Source organism: Thermobia domestica, chromosome 11 (assembly GCF_964235325.1).
Source record: "Thermobia domestica chromosome 11, izTheDome1.hap1.1, whole genome shotgun sequence".
Lineage (NCBI taxonomy): Eukaryota > Metazoa > Arthropoda > Insecta > Zygentoma > Lepismatidae > Thermobia > Thermobia domestica.
Window position 1 is genome coordinate 234,001,083 of NC_137464.1, and position 26,764 is coordinate 234,027,846.

Below are 26,764 nucleotides of genomic sequence, written 5' to 3' on the forward strand. Positions count from 1 at the left end.
AGTCTCCCCATTTATCATCACAGGTTTCTATTTAATTTCAAACATCATAACAAAGAGGTGTCTTTTCTAACAGATTATTGTACTACAAATTTACAGGGATTATCTGAAGGCGATGTGTATTACACTGTGAACGTGACAAAAATATAAGCAAGATCTATATTTGGAGACAAATATTTTATCCAAGGACATGAATAAAATGAAGAAAGTCACAAGTAACTAAAGCAAAAGTCAGTGTGTACCCTAGTATGAGATCTATTTAGAATCATTTTTTAAAGTGTAGACAGAAAGCAGTTACATTTGCTTATTTAAGAACAACATCAATAATGTGTCACAATAGTAATAGTCTAACAATTGTGCAGTTGTAACTGTATAAGAACTTTTTAGTTGATTTTTATGCAATTAACATTGAAGTATCATGAACTTGCATCGATGAGATATTCTTGAAAATATCAACATCAACAATCGCGAACAACTTATATGATTTTGTTTTTCATTGTTATTTTCATTGAACAAAGTCATTCCCCTTTACGTCCGGAATATTTAAGAAAGGGAAAGGGAGATAAATAGATAAATAGGTATAGAGAGAGAAGAAGGAAAGTTTCCGTTAAACCCCTTTAATTTTCATTTCGTAGTTATAAAAGACTATCACAAATTTAGGTTAATACCAATATATAGATATTCATATTATGGATTAGAAAGATAGGAACCAATATACTATCATAGTGGTTATGGACGTTGTTGGCTTCAAAGTAGGTAAGTTAGAGCTCTTAATATAATAAACAAGAAAGTAAAAAACTCTGAAGACCATATAATGGGTGATGTTGACTTCAAGATCACAGAATATAGAGTTACTTACCATTATTTCTTTCATGTAATAACCTATCTGAATTATTTTCATTTTATTTTTGCTGGTACCTTCAAGCAATTTACAGCTGTTCCATTTATTTCTTTCTAAATTTCGTTAACATGAAATTGAAATGAAATATTTGAGTTTAACGTCCCACAATTATTTCCTTTAGGCTAAGGGAGACGATGATTAAAGCAAGTGAGTGGTGATGGAAGAATTAGTGGAGTCACAAAGTGGGAGGAAACGGGAGTCCTCCGAGTAAACCCACAAAAACAATGCTGACCACTACAAACTGACTTGACCTGGAATAGAACCGCGGACCCACGCACCAGAGATAAGCGCACTACTCCTGAGCCGCCGTGCCTCCTATTAAAACGTTTTCTTAATTCAAAGTTCTTTCCAATAATTTTCTAAAATGAAAAGAAAAGTTCCTTTAGAGTTGAGTTGAGTTGAATTTCAGTTTAGCGTCCCTTTTCAGCAGCGAGGCTATATGAGACGTGGACCTACTGATTAACGTGGAATCCGAACCATATGAACTCCCGCCGGAAATCGAACCCGGGTCAAAGTTCCTTTAGAGTTCTAAATTGCTTTGAACACCACAATGATCTTATTTTGTATATATGAATTTCAATGGATTTGGAAGTATAAACTTCTTCTAGAAGTAACAGAACTTTGAGTTCAATAGTCCAGTAAAAGAACGTCTTATTTTGTGCATTTTGATATGCAAGGTATGAATATTTTACTTACTTGTGTGGATATTAAATGCACCAAAAATAAAAAGTAAAAAAGTAAAAAAAGAAAAAATAAGGAATGAACTTTTCAACAAACGAAATATAAATTTTTGTTTGTTTCTTAATGTTAACACTCCGAAAAATTATTAGGATGCATGATGGCTCAGTCGTAGATATATTACTTCTGGTTCTAAGGATTCTTGGTTGGATCCTTCATCCTATAAGAATAAGATGGATATTCTATTGACCGTGGTGTTTTCCCGGGTTTTTCTCTTTACTCTCACATTCTCATTGAACTCATTAGATCATGATGGTTCACTTTGATTGATCATCTGTCTCCTTTAACATACAGGATTAAGTGAGAATGTAAAAATAAACATTTCATTTCGTCTCATGTGTGAAAACTCATTGTAATTTTTGATTGGGAGAGCATGCTTACCAATGATATTGAAAAAGGCGAATTCTGCAGGACAAGTATATTATTATTATACTCCAAAGTTCTCTATTTCCTTGCCTTAAATTAGATTATTATTTTGTAGTTTTTAAACATATATATTATGAATACTCAATTCATTTACACCAATTTAGGACATTATATTTAGGATTTAGATTACAGAGAAAATTGAATTTATTAGATAGTTCTTTTAGTTCATTGTACGTAATGGATCTAAATTGAACTTTGTGTAATGGCATGTTTTGTTCATTCAGTACAAACCTGTGCGTCACATGCACGTATTGAATGCAAATGACATAATGCAATGGAAACTGTGTGATACACTGACTAGGTGTTGACCTATGAGTGTAGAAAAGAATTTACTTTGAAGTTCCGTTATTTCCTTCGTTTGGTAATTCTACATAAACTAATGTCTAAATAATATGTAATAATTCAACTCGTATGGTCCGTTTGTTTTTAACCGTTTAACAGATATGACTAGTTTGGGAAATTTGGGTCGCAGTGGCTCAGTTGTAGAGTGCTTACCACTTGTTCGTAAGATTCCTGGTTCGATCCCTGCTTGCACTAAGTGGGGTTTGTAGTGAACACAATCTATGCCCGGGTTTTCTGGAAGCTCTCCTCTTTTAACCCACTTTTTTATTTAACCATTTCATTCATTTTCATCTTCATCGTCTCCTTTAGGCTGTGGTCATAAACGTAGGACGTAAAACTGAATCATTTTTTTTCGTTTCAAAAGTTTGGTTATCGTTTGAAAGGAAAATGTTGTTGATAAACTATACAATGAATTGTAGCTTTTCCATGTTATAAAATTGATGTTAAGAAATGGGATGAAAATTAGCCGTATGTTCATACAAATTCAAAGATATAAGACAGATTATGCATTTCTTATGAATCCTTTTTTCTCTTAAATATATATATCTTGGAGCCCCAGGAGTAGTTATATCAATTTAACCCCCTAACTGCCAGAGCTAAGATAAATAAAACTTCGATTGCATATAACTCTTACCTAGAGTAAATTTTTTATCAAACAATGTCCAAATACAACACTCTTCCACTTCGATTTGCTCACTACCCTGTCATTTCTTTTCTTTCAAAAGAATGAATTTTCAATTACATCTCACGTAGCGCACGGACGTCTACGAGATGTCCGAAAGACTCATCCGCAATAGACAACGGGACATTATGGGATCATCCGAATTTATTCCCGGAACATCCATAGGACCTCTGCAGAATATTTCGATGTCCGCTAATATCCCCAAAAAACGGATGTTCAACGCTACCTTAAAGGGATATACACAGGTAAATCGTGGGAAAATGTGTTCCTAGGTATGTCCGGTATGGAATTTTCCTGGGATCTCCTACCCCAGTCGGCACGTCCTGTGGACATCCTACGTGGGAATCCTTTAGAAAGCCCCATGCAGCACGTCCGTGGGATGTCTATTCATTGTCCCGATAATCCCTGCAACTATATGGGGTAATTGGGATCAAAATGGAACGTCGTAGAGACGTCGTGTGCTACGTAGGATACTGGGAATTTTGCTGAAACGGGAGCTGCACTACAAATTTTAAAACTAGATAATTGTGTTTATTTTAACTTACTGTTTTATAACTTCCGTTCTACAGCTTAATATAAAAGCTCTATATAATTCAGTTTCAAATCGCTGGCTTTTATTATATTTCTTATATATACAGGCTGATTCAATAAAAAGTTACCAGGCCTATATTGCAGCTAATACTGCACGTAGAGCCTTCAAACAAAAAATTACATTAAGAAATCGTATGTGTAGAACGCAATAAAAATAGTAGGGCGATCAGTGGCGTCTCGTGGGTACCTCCAACGGGGGAAGTTCAAATTTTGAAATGGAAAGTGGTATAACTGTTGGAATCGTTCGAAAGGATATTAAATGTCATGTAACTTTTAGAGGACAAACTTTGTCATATCCTTTCCCATTAAGCCGCTGGAGGCGTTATCAGACTTATATCTGACTACCCGTAGCAGACCTTTATCTCAGCTAATAATGCACATAGAGCCGTCAAACAAACAACTGAACTACCAAATCGTATGTCTAGAATGCAATGAAAATAGTAGCGACACCAGTGGCGTATCGTGAATATCCTCATCGGGGGTCATCTGCAAAATTTGACATAGAAACAGGGATTGGTTGTGCCTCCATTGAAAGAAGCGCACAATGGGAGAAACGTCGAGAGGAAGCACGTTGGTTTATTTCTTTCTCGTTGGCAGCAATAGAGTCGCATTACTAGGTAAAATTCAGATGGTTCGAGGGTGTCCCCAGTCACACGAGGCGAATGCCGGGAGGATACGTGCAAACCGTACTCTGGAAACAACCGCCGACGCCTTTGCAGAATTAACTCGAGGCCTAAGCAAAGGGTAGCCCAGACCCACAATGATGTGGACGCGCGATGTATCTAGTGTGCGTACGTACAACAAGAAATATCTCCCATATCCGAGAGCATGTGTTCTGGGCTTGTTTGTAGTTGTTCCGAACAGCACACTCATTTATCGTTGCCAGTGATTGTGTGGTGGTACTCTTGTAGATCCAGTAGCTAACACGTACATGACTTTGGTCAAGACATAGTCTATGCGCCCTCGAACAGGCAATTGCTACTATGTTCGACAGAGGGCAGAAGGAGTGATGCTGTAGCCAAAACAGGTAGCAGAAACGTGTAGAGTCCGAGAGTGATTAACCTCTGCAGAGAATTAAAGTGGTCCTTGTACTGGACAAGGTGTCATACATTGAGTTCTACTACCCCTGTGCATTACAAGCTTGTGACGGGACGAATACGAAACTTCCACAAGCAGTGAAACCTCTTTGATTGTGTTGATGTTTGAATTATTGTAGTAGAAAGTGTCGTAGTAAATAACATTCATGCGGTATACGAATTTGGAGGCATTCCTAATGCTAATGATTTTAGGGGAATGGCGGCAAAATTATAGAGCTGCATCTCAATTATACGCTGAAGGATATCCACAGGGACAAGCTATTTCCTAATATCTGCTACGGAGATTAGTAGCACGATTGAGACAGACAGGCTACATGTGTGGACGCTATGGTGTCTAGAGAAGAGTCGTACAAAATGAAGACGTTGCCATGGATGTACTTGCCGCTATTGCAGTAAATACTCATGTATTTTTGCGGCAGATCGCACGAGTTCGTGGTATCAATCAATTCTCCTGCGTATTCTGTGGAAATCACATTTTCACCCGTACCATCTCTCTCTGCATCAAGAACTACAGAATGATGCGGACTGTAATTTACGGCTTCTGTTCTGCAACTGGACCGTCAATCGCGTGAGAGATCATCCGCATTTCTTCACTTCATTTTATGGACTGATGAAACGACATTCTTCTGTGATGGCAACGTGAATCTCCACAACGCACATTACTGGGCAGCGAAGAACCCTCACTGGATAAGAGAAGTCAATCAGCAACACCAATGGCGCATTAATATGTGGGGTGGCATTGTAGGGACTCAGGTCATTGAACCATGGTTTCTTGCTGGTCATTTAACAGGTGCAATGTTTCGTGATTTCTTGCGACACAATCTACAGCCGCTATTGGAAAACGTACTTCTCCATATACGTCAGATGCTGTGGTTTCAATTAAATGGCTGTCCATCCCATAATGCTACCATTTGTAGGGAAGAGCTAAGTGTTCTATTTCCGAAACGCTGGATCGGAAGAGGTTGAAATCCATAGTTTTCTCCGCGGTCACCCGACCTTACTTGTATGGACTATTTTTTCTGGGGTCGAATTAAGGATCATGGTATGTCAACCGACCAACTACAATTCGCAACATGCAAGACCGCATTACAAACGCATTCCGGACCATCAACGTGACCTAGTTGGAAGCTGTTACTCACAATTACGCGTTGCTGTTCGGAGACATCACTTTGAACGTTTGTGAAAGCCAGGGGGCATCGACTACACTCCGCAGAAGGTAAGCTGATTCTTTAGCTCTTTACTCATCTTTCTCCAATGGCTTGATTGCAACGCCTCAGCTTTCTGTCCCCATATTTTGTTCCATGCTTTGGCAACAGCACATCCGGTTCGTCTTTCTTCGTTGCAACCAATAGTTTCTTTTTCCTTTTCGTTATAGCATCGCACTTTGTCCCCCATCATAGTTCTCCCCATCCACTCCGCTTCTGTCGGAGCCATAAGGAAACGACTCTCTTCAAATATTGCGTATGTCATTGGTTTCCTATTTAGAGCTTCATTCAACAGCAGCAAATGTACCTCTGCTTACTGTTACAGTATGTACCGTCCCTCCGTCGTGGTCTCTTGCTGACGCCATTGTTATCGCCACTTACACGGTGTGATTTCGCGTATGTACAATTGTACGTCCCGTTCGTTTCAGACCAGTATTTACTCTTCCCTTTGGTTCCGCATGCAGAAAACCTCGCATCATCTGACTTTGACCTCGTAATGCGATCGTGTTGCTGCCACAGAGGAACAAATATGCCAACGTGTTTCCTCTCGACATTTCTCCCAATGTGCTCTTGTTTCAATGGACGCACAAACAACTCCTGTTTACATTTGAAATTTTGAAGTTGCCCCCGGTGGAGATATTCAATATACGCCACTGATGTCGCTACTATTTTCATTGCATTCTACACATACTATTTGGTAGTTCAACTGTTTGTTTGAGGGCTCTATGTGCATTATTAGCTGAGATAAAGGTCTGCTACGGGTAGTCAGATACAAGTTTGCAACAACGCCTCTAGCGCCTTAATGGGAAAGGATATGACAAAGTTTGTCCTCTAAAAGTTACATGACATTTAATATCCTTTCGAACGATTCCAACAGTCATACCACTTTCCATTTCAAATTTTGAACTTGGTCCCCGTTGGAGATATTCACGAGACGCCACTGATCTCGGTACTAATATTTTTACAATTTTATTCAATGTTAGAAGCTTAGCCTTAGAAACTTTATATCTCTTTATTCTTCTACAATATATATATATATATATATATATATATATATATATATATATATATATATATATATATATATATATATTCGGAGAGGCGCAAAATACTAGCCCGTGTAAGACTTTAGGATGTTAACAAGTTTGTAATAAAAATTAGACAGAGCAAATAATTAGTCTAACCTATTGACATTGAAAATACTAGTGTCTTTTCATATGAAACAAAAGCTCAGAATGAATTGTTTTTTCGCTTTAAGGGACACCAAACCTCTTCTGGATCTTTCGTAATAAACGAAAATATAGTACAGTCTCTACAAACATTCCATTGAACAATAGATTTATATCCGGATATTACCATTTTCATTCGTTTTGTTGTAGTAAAACTCTTGGATTGGCTTCATTAGGAATGCATGAATATCCTGTATAACAGGATGTTCTTTCTTAACTGTAAATACTTTGGCGAAGTAACAGTTGTGTAGTAAAGAAAGGTATACAATAGTGTTTGCAAACATTGCATTGAACAATAGATTTTTCTACCGGATGTTCCATGTACTACCATGAGCAAAATAAATGACGCGTCTCTTTATTCTGAAGTTTTTTGAAAATATCTCCATTTTCTTTATATGTTCGAAATTTCGGAAGGTTTCCCCAGCAGGACAGGTTAATAACAAACCCGTTTTTAATATTTGTGTTAGATATTAGCTTAAAATAAATAAATTAGAAGCAAAAAACATTAAATCGACAGAAATCTCGAGAATTACCAACTCTGCTAAAGTGGGAAATTTTCAAGAACGCGAGGGAATTCTGCAGTTCAACACGAAGCAGCGACATCTATGTCATTGAGAGAGACGTGGAATAGATCTACAAACGAAACTTTTAACGAAACATTTCTAATGTGTCTTATTACATGCATTATCAGCGAACTCCAAATATATGAATCTATGCTAAGTATTGACGTATAGATAGAGCAAATAGTGGAAATTACCTATGGAAAAAGACGAATTCTTAGCACAATCGTAATGAAAAATCGTCTTTACCGTAGAACAGGTTCAGTTCACGTAAGAAAACAAGTAGCTCAGTTAGTTAAAGCAACTAGTCTGTATGCCGAAGGTATTGGGTTCGAACCCCATAGAAGTGCCGTTGTAATTCTTATTACTGTGGTTATTTTATTTATTTTTTATGTGGGAAAAAATCAAATTGTAACATATGTGTAAAACTCATGACGATACAAAAAAAATATGCCGTTCTCGCACTTGCATTAGTGTCTCTAATTTTTGTTTGCAAACAGTTTCGTAATAATTTCCCCTGTGCTCACTACTCACTACATGCTCACTGGTGCATAACGAATGTTTTCCAGTAAATGTTAATTCTAATTTGGAGAATTTTATAAAGTTTCACAATGTTTCTCGCTTTATAGTCTTCTATCTACTTTTTTGGACACTTTGATAACAGATTTCCCTATTAAATGTTTAATTTCCCCTATATATATTTAATTACAGAAAAGTTTTACATGTATTTGTCTTAAATTGAAATTGTTTTGAATTTACCACATGAGGTAAGTAGCCCGAAGGAGGAGAACTGAAGTAACTGATATTCTACGTAAACGCAACCTATTGTAGAATTATTATGCTTCTTAACTTCAGCACATAATCTTTACGTTGGTCAGACAGAGAAAAACCCTGTTTTTTCCTCTCTTATTACCACTCATCTTAAAGCTCTACATGTAATGATTCGTGTCACATAATTTCGGCTCTCCAAAGACATTTATTATTATTATTATTATTATTATTATTATTATTATTATTATTATTATTATTATTATTATTATTATTATTATTATTCCTGAATATGCCACCCTTACATAATGTAACTTTAGATATATTGGTTTAAAATGCTTTCTTTAGTAATAATTTGAGCAACCATGTAACAAAATTTAAAATATATGAGGGGCACGAAGTTTTATTTCCCCCCCCCCCTCTCTCTTTTCAGCAGCGTCCCAACAGAAAGTATATAATTTCTGACAAGCAGAGTAGACAAAATGAATAAGAAATATATTTAAAGTAACCTTTCCTCCTTCGTGAATGGAATATCACGTAACATTTTTTATTCTACTGAAGACGACCCTAGGCCGTTATGGTTAGGTAACAAAAGTTGCTGTGACCAACTGAGTTTCGATTTCTTACGCGAAAGAAGTCTGTTATATTACGAGGCATGCTTTTCATTAGCAAAACTGTTCGAAGTAATACGAACATGGCTCAAAAACAGAGACGGAACTGAATTACCACTCGATTGACCTTGAGGCCAAATCACCAAAGAGTAGCTATAAACGTAAGTTCAGCATGCATTTCTGTGGAGTTCTGTTCAGTATTCTATTCATATCTGCCAATCACGCTTGTTTGTAAGAGTAATATTTTACAAACCTAGCCTTTCGATAGAGCACAACAGCAAAAGAATAAAAGGGACGGAATTCTTGCCCTTGTGAACGTTGGATACCACCATGTGCAATAAAACTGTCGCGTCTCCTTAAAGTGATATTTTATCGAAAATAACTCTTTTCCCTTTATATATCCGAAGTTTTTGAGGGTTTCAAAATGAGGAAACGTTACTGACAAAGACGCATTTAGGGTTGGGTACAGGGGGTCCGGACCCCCTCTGAAATCCCAACTTTTCTGTAAATTTAGCCTAATTTTTGGGATTATCTTTTAAAATTTTATTATAATTTATCCTAATATTGAAGTCGGGTCCCTTCCGAAATAAATTACTGTATACGTGCCTGCTGACAATTTTCAATATATTCGTTAAATAATAAAGTAAAATAATTAAATTAGAAGCAAAAAGCTTCAACACGGGCTAACTTTTGTCCACTGCCAATATTGTTAGAAGGGATATTAATAGCAAAAACTGCTCGTCAATGCTGAACCTTGAAACTTCACCCCGAACAGCAAGCCTATTATTGAGAACTACATATGAAACATTTTATCAAAACTTATCTAGCTTTTATCTGGCATGAAATTAGTATATACACTAAAATGCACTATCCTAAAATGTGTATCTAAACATTGCTCTACGTATCTACGAAGCAATGAAAGTTTTTTATCAAAATATTTGGGCAGGAAACTCTAACAGCCAGCCATTTTATTTAAATCGTAATAAACCCTGTAACCGTGCGTTAACGTGAAGACAAAGCTTGGTCCATTGGTAATGTGTTGGAAGAATGAAAACTCAATGTTCGCAGGTTCGAATTTATCCACTCACCAGAACATTTTATTCTTATGTGTAACGATGAAATAAGAAAGAAAAAATGTATAACCGTTAAGACAAAACTTCAACCAAGTCTGAAGAGAACAATACTAAAATAGTAACACAATGACGTCAACCAAGAATTATTTCATGTAGCGTTTGGACGAAATTACAATTGTCAACAATTGCAGAAGTAAAAACAGGCTGATAGGCGTAATGTAGTCTAGACTTCTGAATGCATTTACTTCCTCAAAACTTCCGTCTCGTCATTGGTATGCCGTTAGTCATGGTAAAACCTTTCAATTGGAAGTGAAATGACAAACTAAAACAGTTTTAAATCAATAAATGTCTATGTGTAAAAGTAGGTGTCTCTTATCTGTAGTTCTGAGTTCCTTTTACTTTGAAGTGACAAATGAGAGAAGAAAGTATGGTGATCGAAAAAAAAATCAAAACGAATTTACACGTATTATAGCCCCTAATACCGAAAAAGTTATATTTTGATACATGTCCATCTGTTCGTCCGTCCGTTCGCTACACTTTTCTGTGCACTCGCCTAGAGGCCAACCGTTCAACTTATCTGCACCAAATTTTAGTTTAAGATTTTCATAGTATTTCCTATAGTTTCTTTTATTACCCTCCTACTCCCAAAACAAGGATAGTTTCCTGTACGATGAAAATACAAAAAATATATTTTCTAATAACTAGCTCTAACGATCTTGTTTTCTGTCTTTTTTTATAAATCAATATTTAATTAGCAACCCTATTTTGTGGTATAAGGCATTTATCTGACAAGTAAACCTTACGTTTGGGTGAATCGAGTTGCTGACTGAGACACATATAAGAAAGTAGTACTAAATGTGGTCATTATTTCAGTGAAGTTTTAGGTGCGAAGCTCCAGGGGTTTAGGAGATACAGCTACCAGAATATCACATGGAAGTACAGAATAGTCTTCATACAGTTGGAGGTAAAAGCTCTGTAAGACCTCTTGTAACGACAAACGGCGAATAACAAATACATGGGTACATATTAGGGCTAGGGGGAAGTCATATAGTAAGGGTATACCTGACGGCGGCCATCCTGAAATCCGCCATTTTGAATTAAGGTTAAGTTTTTAAAATAGGAATAGGGTCATGTGATACATGATTTAAGGCACAAATTTAATCAGAAGAACAATGGTGACGTTAATTTTGATTTACGCGCAATTGGTAAAAAGTTACAGGGAAATTAAATATTGTTGCATCATATCTATTAGTCCTTTACCCCACCTTGTGAATTTTGTGTTAATGATAATAATTAAATAATAGATGGTGGATAAATATTAGGTCTATGGTAAGAGTTGCCTTGATGGCGGCCATGTTCAAATCCGCCATTTTGAATCAGACAAAAGTTTTAAACAAAACGCATAACAGTGACACCTTATTAATAGCAAATTTTACCATAAATCCAACGATATAACCATTTTTGCTTTATCATTATCCAGCATTTGTTATCGCATAAACAAGTTGCTAATTTAAGGAAAAATGACCAAAGTGGAATTGAGTCATAATTGAACTTGGGTTTTTCTTCCAGAAAAGTCCTCAATTAGTACAATCAATATGTAGTTCAGAAAAGAGTGCATGACTTGCACAAATGCTCTGCTCACAGTGAGCACACCTGACAAAGGCAATCGAGTTACACTTGACACATTTGTCGTTAACAATTCCGTCAAAGCAGTAGTCGTAAGGAGCGATCCATTTAATTTTGTGCTGGTTAATGATAAAGCAAAAATGGTTATACCGTTGGAGTTATGGTAAAATTTGCTATTAATAAGGTGTCACTGTTATGCGTTTTGTTTAAAACTTTTGTCTGATTCAAAATGGCGGATTTGAACATGGCCGCCATCAACGCAACTCTTACCATAGACCTAATATTTATCCACACGCTTTTTATTTAATTATTATCATTAACACAAAATTTACAAGGTGGGGTAAAGGACTAATACATATGATGCAACAATATTTAATTTCCCTGTAACTTTTTACCAATTGCGCGTAAATCAAACTTAACGTCACCATTATTCTTCTGATTAAATTTGCGCCTTAAATCATGTGTCACATGACCCTATTCCTATTTTAAAAACTTAACCTTAATTCAAAATGGCGGATTTCAAGATGGCCGCCGTCAGGTATACCCTTACTATATGACTTCCCCTAGTCCTAATATGTACCCAAATATTTATTCACCTTTTGTCGTTACAAGAGGTCTTACAGAGCTTTTACCTCCAACTGTATGAAGATTATTCTGTACTTCCATGTGATGTTCTGGTAGCTGTATCTCCTAAACCCCTGGAGCTTCGCACCTATAACTTCACTGAAATACTGACCACATTTAGTACTACTTTCTCATATGTGTCTCAGTCAGCAACTCGGTTCACCCAAACGTAAGGTTTACTTGTGAGAAAAATCTACAACGGGTAGTTTATACTTAGGGGTGAGTTTTTTCTCAGTGATTTTCTCAAAATGGACTCAAGTGTTTTCGTTCATATTTCATAAATAAATATTTCATTAATAACTTAACAATATGGCATAAATAACTCGTTTGTCCTAAAAAAAAATGCAAGGGGTAGTTTATTTTTGGTGGATGTGTTGTCTGGGTGATTTTCTCAAAAATGACGCAAAAGAGTTTATTCGTATTTCAAAAATACATATTTCGTTAATAACCGAACAATATGACAAAACTCGTTTGTCCTGAAAAAAAATATACGAGGGGTAGTTTACTCTTGGGGGTGTTTTTCTTCCACGGTTTTCTCTAAAATGAATCAAGCAATTTTGTTCGTACTCAGAAATAAATATTTCATTAAAAAACCTAATAATATGGAATAACCCGCTTGCCCTGAAAGAATCCTCAAGAGATAGTTTATTCGGGGAGTTATTTTTCCCTCACGATTTTCTCAAAACTTACGTGGACAATTTTATTGATAATTCATAAATAAATATTTCATTAATAACCCTATATTTTAGTATAAGTCATTTCTATGAAAAACAATTACGACGGATAGATTATTTTGGGGGTCAAGGTTTTTCCCAACAATTTCCTCGAACGACAGTCGATTTTGTTCAAATTTCGCAAATAAATATTTCATTAATAAGCAAAAGTATATCTTAACTCATTGTTCGAAACAAGTCACAAGAGGTAGGTTACTTCTGACGTGTTCTTTTTGAACGACTTTCTCGAAAATGACTCATTTGATTTTTTCATATTTCATAAACAATTTATTGCATTAATTGCTCTATTATATGTCTAATGAAAATGTGCTCAAAGTGTGAGTTAGTTTTGTAGTGTGGATTTTCTTCAATCGAAGTTTTTTATTCGATAATCTGACATTCGATGTATTTGAAAAATACGATATTTTTTTTTTTTCGTATTATCCAAATACACACTTCAGTAACAACTGCGGCCTAACACAGTTAAGAAATTGAATTGAAAAAGTTTAGTGCGGTGGCCCTGTAATTGAATATTTTTTGGTAAACACCCTAGCTTTTTGTGGTAAACTCAGGCTTTTCTTTTTCGAGCGACAAAAGAAAGAAGAACATATGGTGATTGTGAAAATAGTATATCAAATTCAGATTTCAACGGATTTACATACTTCATGGCGTCTACATACCGGAAATGTGATTTTTCGATACCCATCCTTCCAGTCCGTCCGTTCGGTACTTTTCTGTGCACTCGCCTAGAGGCCATACCGTTCAACGTATCTACACCAAATTTTAAACTGAAGGTTTACATAGTATTCCTACAGGAGATTTTCCCATTTTTTTCCTACCGCCTAAAATAAGTGTGGTTTACTAACAGCCGAAAATCGAAAAAAGCTATTTTCTCCAAAATGGTTTTAACAATTTTGTTTATTTTTCAATAATCAATATTTAATTAACAACCCTATATTGCAGTATCAGATATTTCTCTTAGAAAAATTTACGAGGGGTAGTTTATTCTTGGAGGTGACTTTTTCTCGACGATGTTCTCAGAAAGGACACTGGCAAATTTTGTACACACTTCATAAACAAATATTTAACCTTGCAGCATGGTATAAGTCAATTGACCTGTAGTAGCTTATTCTTGGAGTTGAATTTATTTCCAGTGAGTTTCTCAAACACGACCAGTTGGCAACCTTGTATCTCGACAACGAAGTTGAACTCGAAAAAACTGCAAGAGGGCTATTTGTCTCCTTTTGATGTCACGAATCATCTCCCGAAGTTTGTGGACATCTTTCAGGTTCACCCTTAATGAAGCTTATTTTCGAAAAGTTAACTATTAACTTTAGACATTGTTTATTTTTTAAAAAAAATCACAAATGCCGTTATTAATTTTAAGGCAGAGAGCTACTTTTGAGAGAATAGATCTTTAAAAATAATTTTAAAGCTTAGACTTTTGTTTTCGAGACATTCCAGACAAGGCGAGACATTTTAAAACCTATCTCGTGTCAAAAACATTTGTTACGTCTTCTTTTGGATGTCACAAAGCGCGTCTCGTCTCTTTCTCGAGACATGTCTTATCTCGTGCGCATTCGTTAACACTTGGGAAGAATTATCTTTCTACTCAAAGCATTGTTTTTATAATGTTTGCATATTTATGATAATTGCCGTCAACATAAATTACAGTTCTTTCAGTTGAATTAATTGTTTATTATTATTATTGAAATTAAAATTAAATGGAATATCTAGTTTAAGTTGCACGATTATGCACCTACGCTAAGCGTGAATGATGATGAATGAAATGATGAAATGAAGAAAGTGGGAGGAGAATGGAAAATTCCAAGAAAACCCATACCCATGCACACGGTATTTGTCTACCACAAATTTCACTTGGCGCGAAGTGGAGTCGAGCCACGGACCCCATGAATGCTCTATTATTATTATTATTATTATTATTATTATTATTATTATTATTATTATTATTATTATTATTATTATTATTATTATTATTATTATTATTAATATAATAATAATAATAATAATAATAATAATAATAATAATAATAATAATAATAATAATAATAATAATAATTGAAGTGAGCTTAACGAGTTTCAACCGTCCGACTCAACCAATGTTTGGGTGCCTGTTCGTTCGTCTACTCCATGACAACTTTTCATAAAAGACATTTCCTTTTAATGAAACTAGTAAGTGCCTTTTAGCTTTGAGAAGTAACTATGCTTGGAATTTGAAATCTGCAAAATATAAGAGGTAAAATTAACCAAATGGTGCAAGTTTACACTAATGTATACAAAACAATTTTGCAATATCAATTACGTGAATCTTGTCCCATAAAGAAGCCGAAACCCCTACACCAAAGAGCCCTCCGAGATTTGATAATTGTCCACAAGGACTGAAATTGTCATTTGAAGCCAAGACTTTAATATGAAGCCAATAATTTCTTTAAAATAGACGAAAAATTCGAAAGTTATAAACATTTTCATATTTTTGCCTTTTCCCATAATGGAGCCGTAGCACACTATACTGATGAGCCCCCCCGACTCCAGGATTTGATCATTCTCCATCGGACTGAAATTGCCATTTGGAACAACACTTTAATACGAAGCCCAACAATTCTTTAAAATAGACGAAAAATTCGAACGTTAGAAACATTTTAATATTTTTGCCTTTTCTCATAAGGGGCCCGTATTAGCCTACACTGAAGAGCCCCACGAGATTTGATCCTTGACCACTGGGACTGAAATTTTCATTTGAAACCAAAACTTTAATATGAAGCCAAAAATTAAACTTTTACATCAATTTAAACTGACTGGGTTCCAGTTCACCCCACTATTATGTTTAGTTTAGTTAAGTGGTAATTTGTGACAGCTTCACATCATCAAAAGAATCTTTCACTACCCCCCCCCCAGAAGTTTGTGCTGGATCCGCCACTGGATTCAATAGACATTTTTCCTATTCTTTTTATCACCTTGTTGGGGCTCCCTCGTACAAATAAAGAAGAGGTAATATTACAATCAAGGGGCGCTATATATTAGGTATTTCTTTAGTTACCTACCCCTAACCGCACAGGGTAGAATAAAAAAATGCTACGTGATATTCCAATCATGAAAGGGGAGAGGATGCTGTAAATATATTTCTTATTCATTTTGTCTACCCTGCTTATGAGAAATTACTTTCTGTTGGAAGTGTACTGAAATGAGAGGGGCAAAATAAAACGCCGTACCCCCTCCTACATGGTTGTTCAAATAATTACTAAAGAAAGCACTTTAGACTAAGATATCTAAGATTTAAACTAAGAAACTAAGATATCCTTACATTATGTAAGGATGGCATATTCAGGATTATTATTATTATTATTATTATTATTATTATTATTATTATTATTATTATTATTATTATTATTATTATTATTATTATATGAATGTTTTTGGAGCACTGAAATTTTGTGAGACGAACAATGGAATGTAGAGGTTTAAGATGGGTGGTCATAGGGAGGAAAACCAGAATTTTTTTCTGTCTGACTCTCTAACGTGAAGATTATGTGCTGATGGCAAGAAGTATCATAATTCTACAATATGTAGCTTTTACGTAGAATATCAATTACTTGAGTTTTCCTCCTTCGAGCTACTTATCTCATGTGGTAAATTCAAAACAATTTCAATTTAATACAAATACATTGTAAAACTTTTCCGTAATTAAACATCTAGGGAAAATTAAACATTTAATAGGGAAATCTGTTATCAAAATATTAAAACAAGTAGATAGAAGACTATCTAGTGAGAAATATTGTGAAACTTTATAAAATTCTCCAAATTAGGATTAACATTTACTGGGAAACAACGCGCCAGCGAGCATTACGTATAGTGAGCAGTGAGCACAGGGGAAGTAATTACTAAACTTTTTGCAAACAAAGTTAGGGATGCTAATGCAAGTGGGACAACGACATTTTTTTCTTTTTTGGTTTCGTCATGAGTTTTACACATATGTTACAATTTGATTCTTTCCCACATAAAAAAATAAATAAAATAACCATAATAATAAAAATGACAACGTCACTTCCATCTGGATTCGAACCCGCTACCTTCGGCATACAGACTAGTTGCTTTAACTAACTGAGCCATTTGTTTCCTTACGTGAACTGACCCTGTTCTACGGTAAAGAAGATTTTTCATTACGGTCGCGCTACCAATTCGTCCTTTTCCATAGACAATTTCCACTTTTTGCTCTATCTTTATGTTAATACTTGGCATATATTCATATATTTGGAGTTTGCAGATAATGCACGAAATAAGACATATTAGAAATATTTCGTTAAAAGTTTCGTTTGTAGATTTTATCCACATTTCTCTCAGTGACATAGATGTCGCTGCTTCGTGTTGAACTGCAGAATTCCCTCGCGTTCTTGAAAATTTCCCACTTTAGCAGAGTTGGTAATTCTCGAGATTTCTGTCGATTTAATGTTTTTTGCTTCTAATTTATTTATTTTAAGCTAATATCTAACACAAATATTAAAAACGGGTTTGTTATTAACCTGTCCTGCTGGGGAAACATTCCGAAATTTCGAACATATAAAGAAAACAGAGATATTTTCAAAAAAATTCAAAATAAAGAGACGCGTCATTTATTTTGCTCATGGTAGTACATAGTTTTTATGTCCAGCTAAGTTGACGACTAATATTCCATGTAATGTAAGTAGAGACCACACTCCTTTCTATGATATTAGTAGTTAAAATATGTTTAAAGTTTCCGAAGGGCACATTCGGTGGAAAAAGTGGAAAAAGCTTTTTCACTACAGCCACCCTGCGTGAGGCTTTCCTGCGTTTTTCTCATCTCATACTGCACTTTGTATTATACGGAGCTTCTTTTTACTGCGGCCTGAAAAGATTTAATTACTTTACCTTACTGTGTAGTGTTGATAGGCCTAACACATTCAGACTGCTGCATATTAACTTACAGAAGACAAATTCAGTTGTGCAGTTCTGAACACCATAATACATAACAAAATACAGTGTGCTGTTAATATACAAAAACGAACGACTCAGATGCCTAAAACGAATGATCCATGCTAATCTTTTTTTCTTTAGTGTACCATTATTGACACTATAGATCTCTGTGAAAATGAATGGTCAGGATAGTAGCTCTGAATCTTACGAAAATACTTCTTGACACTACTTCTAATACGTACAGCGAAATATCTATAATTTAGCAATATGAAAAAGTACCGTCAATTAGGGCTGTAATTTCTTGATATGTTTCTATTATTTCTCGAGCTTGTTGGTTGATATCTTCTTCTTAATGAATCCACTTTTGGCAGCTCCTATTTTAACGTGGAATCCGAGCCACATGAGCTCCCGCCGGGAATCGAACCCGGGTCTCCCACGCCAAAGGAGCGTACACTAACCGCTTTTTTTTTTTTTTTTTTTTTTTAAACCTCCTGACTTATTTTCTACTGCAACCACTTTTCAGGACTACTAGACACGACAGGGACACGAACACAGAAACATCGAGGACAGTTTTAGCCACGAGTGAGCTCTACAAGATACCGTAACACTTATACTGTGAAGTTTTATTAAATTAGCTAAAACTAAATGTAATGGCTGGGAAACAGGGTACCCATTACAAACGTGACTCTGGAATACGAATCCCATTAGAAGTGGGGCTGGGAGATAGGGGAGCATTACATACAGAAATGGAAACAGGTGTCCCATTACATTCAGAGCTGGGAAGTGGTGCCCTATTATGAGTGGTGCTAGGAAACGAGGCCCCATTATAAGCAGAACAGGAAAACAGGGCCCCATTATAGGCGTGGCTCTGAAACAGTGGTCCCATTACAAGCGGGGCTGGGAAACAGGGACCTTATTTCAAACAGTGCTGGGAAACGGGGCCCATTATAAGGCAGGGTTGAACTACAGGGACCCTATTACAAGCAGGGTTGGGAAACAGGGCTCCATTATAAGCGGAGCCTCATTACTTGCTTTATAAGAGCGTAGTATATAACGTTATAAAATACTGTTGTATTTTTTGCTTTCGTGATGTACACTATTATCTTATTTGATCTCTCTTATTATTTGGAAATTATATTACAGCCAGTTTTTGTTTTTAAAATTTTGGGGACCCGGAAGAGAGTGGGGTCCTAATCTATAGCTTGTTTAGCTCATACGTAACTCCGGCACTGGATACAAGTAATATAAACGTAACTGGTAAACGTTCATGTGTCACTGACATGAGGAAACAACATTACATAAAATCTCTTAGTTAACATTGTATCTGTTCTGGATATACTGGAGATAAAGAAATAAGTTTGTTCCAGTATAACAAAAACTATAAAATGTTATTGGTAAGTAGAAACACAATTTATCCTCAGACATTTCATCTTTTTCATCTTGATGTTAGTTCTTTGTTGATTATGTTCTAATCTTTGGTAAATATTACAGTTAACCACTAGACGCTCGCCAAAGATTTTAATAATATCGCAGAATCTCACGTTGGGGGCTCTGATGACTTGCCTTAGTTATCACAGAATCATGATTCATACACCGCTGGAAAGCTAATAGACCACAGATTCCAACGATGTAACTTTCGTGCTATTTCTGTCATATTTGTAGAAGATGCTTGTAGTAAAATTAAATGTAATTTACGTCTAAAAACTTAAAATCCAAAACCTGGCAAAATTGCCCCCTCCCTACTGCTCCCCTATAGGCAAGAATTACAACAGGATATTACCATGTAGTGTCCTACTTCATTGCTTGAGATACCAATTTTTATGAATATACTCCCAAGTGGGAATGAGCCAATATCCTGCTAAGAAAAAAAAACACGACCTTTACTCTGCTCCCCCTGCCGTGGTACACATCATACACATAAAATTCACACCGGAGTAAAGCTGCATTCTTCAGAAATTCATTGGTACCAAAACCATCTTCCGACCTTAATTAGAGGTAGAACTATTGAGGTTTAAAGCTCCGACGCAATAGTTGCGGCAATGGGCGTTTAAAGATTAAACAACAAGTATCGGTGTCACGTGTACACCGCATGAATTAGTTTGGTTTGTATAGTGTGACAGTTTTTCAGTTAATATTTATAGCGCAAGTGGTAATATGCTTATGGTACTTCCGATTGTAGTAGAGAGATTGGAAGAACGTGGAAAATAATCTTGAATCACTTAATTGTTTTACAGAAAAGAATTTCTCGCTATCTGCTACAGATCTTAATCTTTGATAATATGGTAGTATATTTATAGTATAGGCTTCAGCAGAGGCATTAGAATGAAGAGAGAATGTGTTCCTGTGACTCCTTCTTAGTTACAGAAAACCTCTTTTCAATAGTTGATACAGTTTTTATAGTATAGACATTATAAATAAACTGGAAATAGTTGATTTGCTCCACTTCCTGTTTGAATAAGGGTTAATAAGCTACCTATTCTTAGAAACGACTCTAAATGGATTCTAAAAAACGCTTGTTGCTATCTCATTTTGTCCTTTGTTCTATGTAGGTCAGTATTGATACCCAAAGCTGAAATGAATTCTGCTATTTCCAGTTTTAGTAGAGAATTAAAGATGGACATGAAATGTATTCTGTTTACGCTTAATCCATTTGCACAAAATTGCTTCTATCTATTTCCGGTTTTGATCCATATCGATCAACATAAACACCAGAAGTGCTTGATTTGTATCACTTCCTGTTTGAATATGACTTCCGACAGCGAACGCAATTTCAAACTTGTTACCGTCTGCATCTGAACAAAGTAGTTCTTTAGATTTCTTGTCTTCCTGAAGGAAGAGCACCTAAACAGGGGAAACATGGTTTTGAGTAATAATACCACTGCCTGAACATGTTAAATTTGGCATCAAGAGCGGAGAAAGATGTAGCCTGAATAGTGTTGTAAAATGTCCGGAAATTTTGAACCTGCTGCTAAAAAGACCGTTTTTCCGGTTTCTTTCCGGAAAATTTGAAAAAATTGGTAAAATAACAAAAATCCTTGTATTAGGTTAGTTTTGCTAATAATGGAACCGTTTTTTTCGAACGCGTGAAAAGGGCAAATTGAGAAATTTCAATATTATAATTATTTAAAAAAAAAAGAAAAATTCGAAAATAAAACTGTTGTAATTATTCAGGAAAATTAATAGTCTGCACTCTTTTCCTTCATTTGTATTTTAGTCGTTTACTCTTGGTTGTGCATTAATTACATAATTTTTACAATTGCATACATATCTAACATCATGAGCCTTTGTGTTGAAAAATGCTCTTGAATGAAACTGACTTCTGAAACTGACCAGACTCTTTGATCTGGTGAAATTTTGTTAATTTTTACTTTACAAATCTTTAATTCTTAAAAGAGAGATCACTAGGCAAACTTCACTAATACTCATGCACTAAAACATATACAGTAATTACTATTATATAATATTGCAATACAGACTTTAATAAAATCCTTATGTAGAAAATTTTGTTTGTAAACAAATACCTGTTTTCTAGTGCGACAAAAATATCTATATACAGTATGTAAAAATGAAAGACACTATATTTGTAACTTAACAACTCTTGAACCACCAGACTGATCTCGATAAAATTTTTCAACACAGATAGGTTCGGGCCTGGTATGGATTTTACTCTTTCACTTTGAAGTTGCAACTTGGAGGAAGTGCGGGTATATATTGAAAATTTAATAGTGTCGAACGCATAGTTTTCCGCGTTGTTGATATGAACCGTGACATTTCTGATGAAGCATAAATTCAAATTCAACACCGCAACTTGGAGGAAAGGGAGGGGAGATATATAAATTGGTCGAAAATTACCGACATTAATGCCAAATCCATAGTTTCTGGGATTGCTGTCATGAACAGAAACACTTCCATGCCGTTTAAATCCAAATTTAGTGCGCAACTTGGGGAAGGAGAAGGGATGGATATATACAAATGTTCGAAAATGGCAGATATTATTAGTGTTTAATCCATAGTTTTCGGGGTGGCTGAGATAAACAGTGAAACTTGGGATGCCGTTTAGATCCAAATTCAGCCCCCATTAGTACTCCTAAATGGGGAGGATGAGATGTAAAAGTAACTAAAAATGACTGATACTAGTGTCGAATTCATAGTTTTGGGGGTCTCTAAGTTCGTTGGTGACAGTTTTGGTGCCTTTTATACCCAAAATGAAACATATTCTTCCCGTGCGATGAACGAATATTCTGCTAGTTTTCAATAATAACGAACGGACAATTTACATGTTAAATTATTTAATATATTTGTCACTGCTCAAATTTACGCATATTTGCGGTGTATGTGTGTGTATATGTAAATAAGTTCATCTCTCTTTTTGAGTTGTTCGAGAAATACAAATAATTAAGAGGGACTTTTTAAAATCAGAAATCAGAAACTAAAAAGTAAAATTAAAAGCTATTGCTTTAAGTATTTTTACCTGCTAGCGAAATACGTTGTGTATATGCTGCAGACACGTTACAGCAAATAAGATTAGCATCAGGCGAAGAAATAGTTTTTAAATTATAATTTCCGGGTTTTGCCAATATTTCCAAACAAAAGATTTTTAAAATAGGTTCAAAATTTCCGGAAATTTTACACAGCACAAGGAAGATACGTATCTCCGTAAAATATGTAGTTGATTTTAACATACTGGTATTAACTAAAATGATTCTGGCCCTGTTATTTTAACTCTTCCCTGCCGTAAAACGGTAACATCAGAAGGTTACTTAAGATAATTTACATGCGGCTATATAAATTAATCTAGCTAGGAGTTGAGTTGATTTTAGTTTAGCGTCCCTTTCAGCAGCGAGGCTATATGAGACGTGGACCTACTGATTACCGTGGAATCCGAACCACATGAGCTCCCGCCGGGAATCGAACCCGGGTCTCCCACGCCAAAGGCGCGTACGCTAACCGCTTAGCCACGGAGGAGCTTCTAATCTAGCTAGGAGTATACTATTGAAGCCATAACTCCATTCTATCACGGTGCTAACTTTAAAGGAGTGTTGCAAAAATATTTGTTCGCACAAAATTTCCCTATCCTAATACAAGAAACATAACTACTCAATGATCTTAACTGTAAACTAGTAAATATAAAATAGTTTTCATTTTAAAAGCATAATGTAGTAAAATATTCGAAAATTTCAATTTTCCCCAATGTTTCCGTTTTTCTCCAAGCTCGGAAGAAAACTGTAAAAAAACTGGTTTAAAGCGAACGAAATTAGTGACAGATTTATTTTAGAGTAAAACAAGGACATGTGTGCTTCGTATTTTTCTTAAGAAATTGGTTGGGTGAGATAAAGTTCCTTTAAGACGTATAACAGAAAAAATGTTAAAATTACTAATGAGGTTAGTTCAGAAGTGCCTAAAGTACAAACAGGATTGTAACGAAAATGTGTACAGTACACTTAAAATAAAAGAAGATGTGCTTTTGTTGTTTACGGAAAAACGGTTTTTGGTTGCAGGAGTCCTGGCTAGAGAAAAGTGAGAAGGAGAACCTAAAACGAGAAGAGAGGAAGAAGAAGGGGAATTAAATGTGTATAGAAAAATGAGAGGGAAAAGAAGTAAACACATAGTTTATATTGAATAATAATCACCTTGGTTCGTTTTAATTATTGTATCTTATGAGAAATGTAAGTAACCCTACTTATTCTTCGCTCCCTTTTAAATCTAACAACTGAAGTCCTAGGGCTATAATGAATACTAAACTTCTGGTCCTCAGTTGAGGAAACAAGTACCTCAGTCTAGTTACGCCCTATATATAGATAGATATACCACTGTAGTTTAAATTAATTTTCATTGTAGGCCCTAGAACTACTGATGTTAAAGTACTATATATTCGAGAAATAGTAACGAGTGTTAAATGTCTTACAGAGAGTAAGTACAGTACAGTGAAGTAATTAGCACGCTCTGGACCTAGAAGTATACGATTCACTACAAAACCACATCCGGTTCTTTTCTCTCTCATCTCTCTGTACATTTTAATTAGCTTTATTCATTCTCTCTTGTCGTTTTACGGACTCGTCGTAATATTTCTCCGGCGAAGGATCATATCCCCCATAACAGTTTTTCCACTGAAATTAAGCAAGACATATTTGATTAAGTTTCCCTGCAAACCGTTATGTCAAGGAAAATACAAAACATATATCCTCTTATTGTACGTCTACTATATCTGTGGACAATTTGATTTACTTCGATCTACTCTTTCCTCCATTTCTAGCCTAGAAATTTACAGTTTTAGGACGGGAGAGCTTTGCTTCAAGAACCAGTTGTTCTGCAGAAATAAAAAATAAACCTTATTAGCTTATATCACATATAGAACGTAACTGAAAATTTGGTAGAAATCGGCTTGTATCAATAAGATAATATTGCTTATAAGTCAAAACTGAAATCTCTGATAAAATGTTGTTCTCGTCTTGTATTAATACTTTGGTTATTTTGTTAAAAATATATCATAGGAAAGCACTCTCTCGTATTGTCAAGTGTCTTGCATTCCTTGCTTTGCTGCAGCCGCGGTGGCTCAGTAGTAGAGCTTCCACCTTTGGTACATGGGGTCCTGGGTAGATTCCTGCTCGTATCAATTGAACTTGTGGTGAACAAACACCGTGTGCGTGGGTTTTCTTGGGGTTCTTCCGTTTCCTCCCACTTTCTTCATTCCACCATTTTATTCACTTCTCATCATCACCGTCTCTTTAGCCTAGCCGGCATAAGCATGGGACGTAAAACTTGAAGATTTCATTTCATTTTTTTTCTTTGCTATGCTACACTGAATTCATAGCTTTTGATTCAAAGTGTAGATGAAGAATTTTCTGCGCTAAACCGGTATTTTGAAGTATTTGAGGAACTACCTGAGTTTAGGGATAGTGAACTTCATGCTCAAAAGACATAAATAAGAGCAGTCAATGAAAGAACTGACGTGGATAACGTACTGAAATATGCGTTTCTTACAATTCATTATTATTTGTTTACGTTTTCACTTCTTATCTATTCCTAATGGGTCAATCCTTGCTAAGTGATAGAGAAAAACGAAAAATTGCCGCTCCATCTTTTTTTTAAAAAATCTAATTTTTTCATGAATATTTATCCTATATCAGAGTATTTCAAATCCACAATGATATCAATGATATTTAATCCTATTTATTCTTGTTTTAACTGTCAACTCATGTAGGAGAATTGTCCTTTCGTTTGATCTTCATTCTGTAGTCAGTGTTTACAGTGAGTAAGTGTTCACTGACTTCGGAATGTAGATCAAACGAAAGGACAACAGTCTTCTGCATGAGTTGACAGTTAAAACAAGAATAAACATGATTGAATATCATTGATATAGCAAGCAGCAAGCAGCATTCATATTTTGACTTTCCTCGCCTCCTATTGATAGAGCTATTCTTCATCAGTGCTGCAGAGGGGGTGGTAAGACAGTGTTACAACTAGAGGAAAGAAACGAGCTTGAGAGCGTTGACTGGACTAATCTTTCATCCTACTTTGCTTTACTTCACAACAACGAATTTCCAGTGGAATTTGTGAACAAAACACCTCCTAGAGTATGAAGTCATTACTTAATACTTTGACCACCTTCTGCTCAAAGACACAAGACGCGCTTTGTTGTGTGTTATAGTGTACTAAAGGACTAACTATTCCCAAAATTTCAGATTTTTTTTATCTAGGCTCATTGGAGATATTGGACAGTAAAACATGCCAAATTGGCATAATTCCCTAACTTTACGACTTTTTCCAGGCCTTTGAGAGAAGCTACAGGTCTATAAATGTCTTTGTATTAACTTATGATCCCAGACTACATGCACACGCAAATTCAGATCTCTACGTCAGTTGTTTTCTCTTACCAAATATGTCTTAATGCCTAAAAATGCTACTATTCTAGGCCCTGATTTCACCTTCAAGTGGTTTTAGGCAAAAATGTTAATAGATCAAATTTTTAGCTCTGCACAAGTTGGGGACGTCCAGCAATATTCAGTTTAGTAGGAACAAATACATACTAAGATATTAAAAACAACGTAAATGCCTAAAATCGAAAAAACAAAACGCAAAATGGCGGCAGCCACTGATCTGCCATGGGATTTTGTATAAAATAATTAAATGTGGTTTTGAAGTACCATGATATATGATAAACATTCATGCAAAAATTAGATTTTTTGGTGATGGTCGATCGGCACATGCTTGATGAATTAGTTTGGATTGACTCTAAGACAAAGATAGTTTACGTTATTAAACTTTGTTCTGTACATACAATATTACAAAAATAGCAATATTATGTTTAACTATATTCATAAGAAAGAAAACAAAATTCCAGTGTTTGGGTAATGCCGCCAAAACAATAACATTATTGGGAAGTTGGTGTGTATCGTGTTGCTTTGAGTCTTTTAATAAAATGGACAGTGGCGGACGGTGGATTGTGGTTTCCGGTGTTGCAGTACGAACGATCGAAGACAGAAGACAAACTGCAATCTTTGACTAATCTGCATAACTTTAGATGCAAAATGCTATGTGACACGTGAAATTAAATAAATACGTCATACGTACAGTTAATATTAATTTCAGAAGCTTTGTAAAGTCACTAAATATTTTTTTCTAGATTATTGCG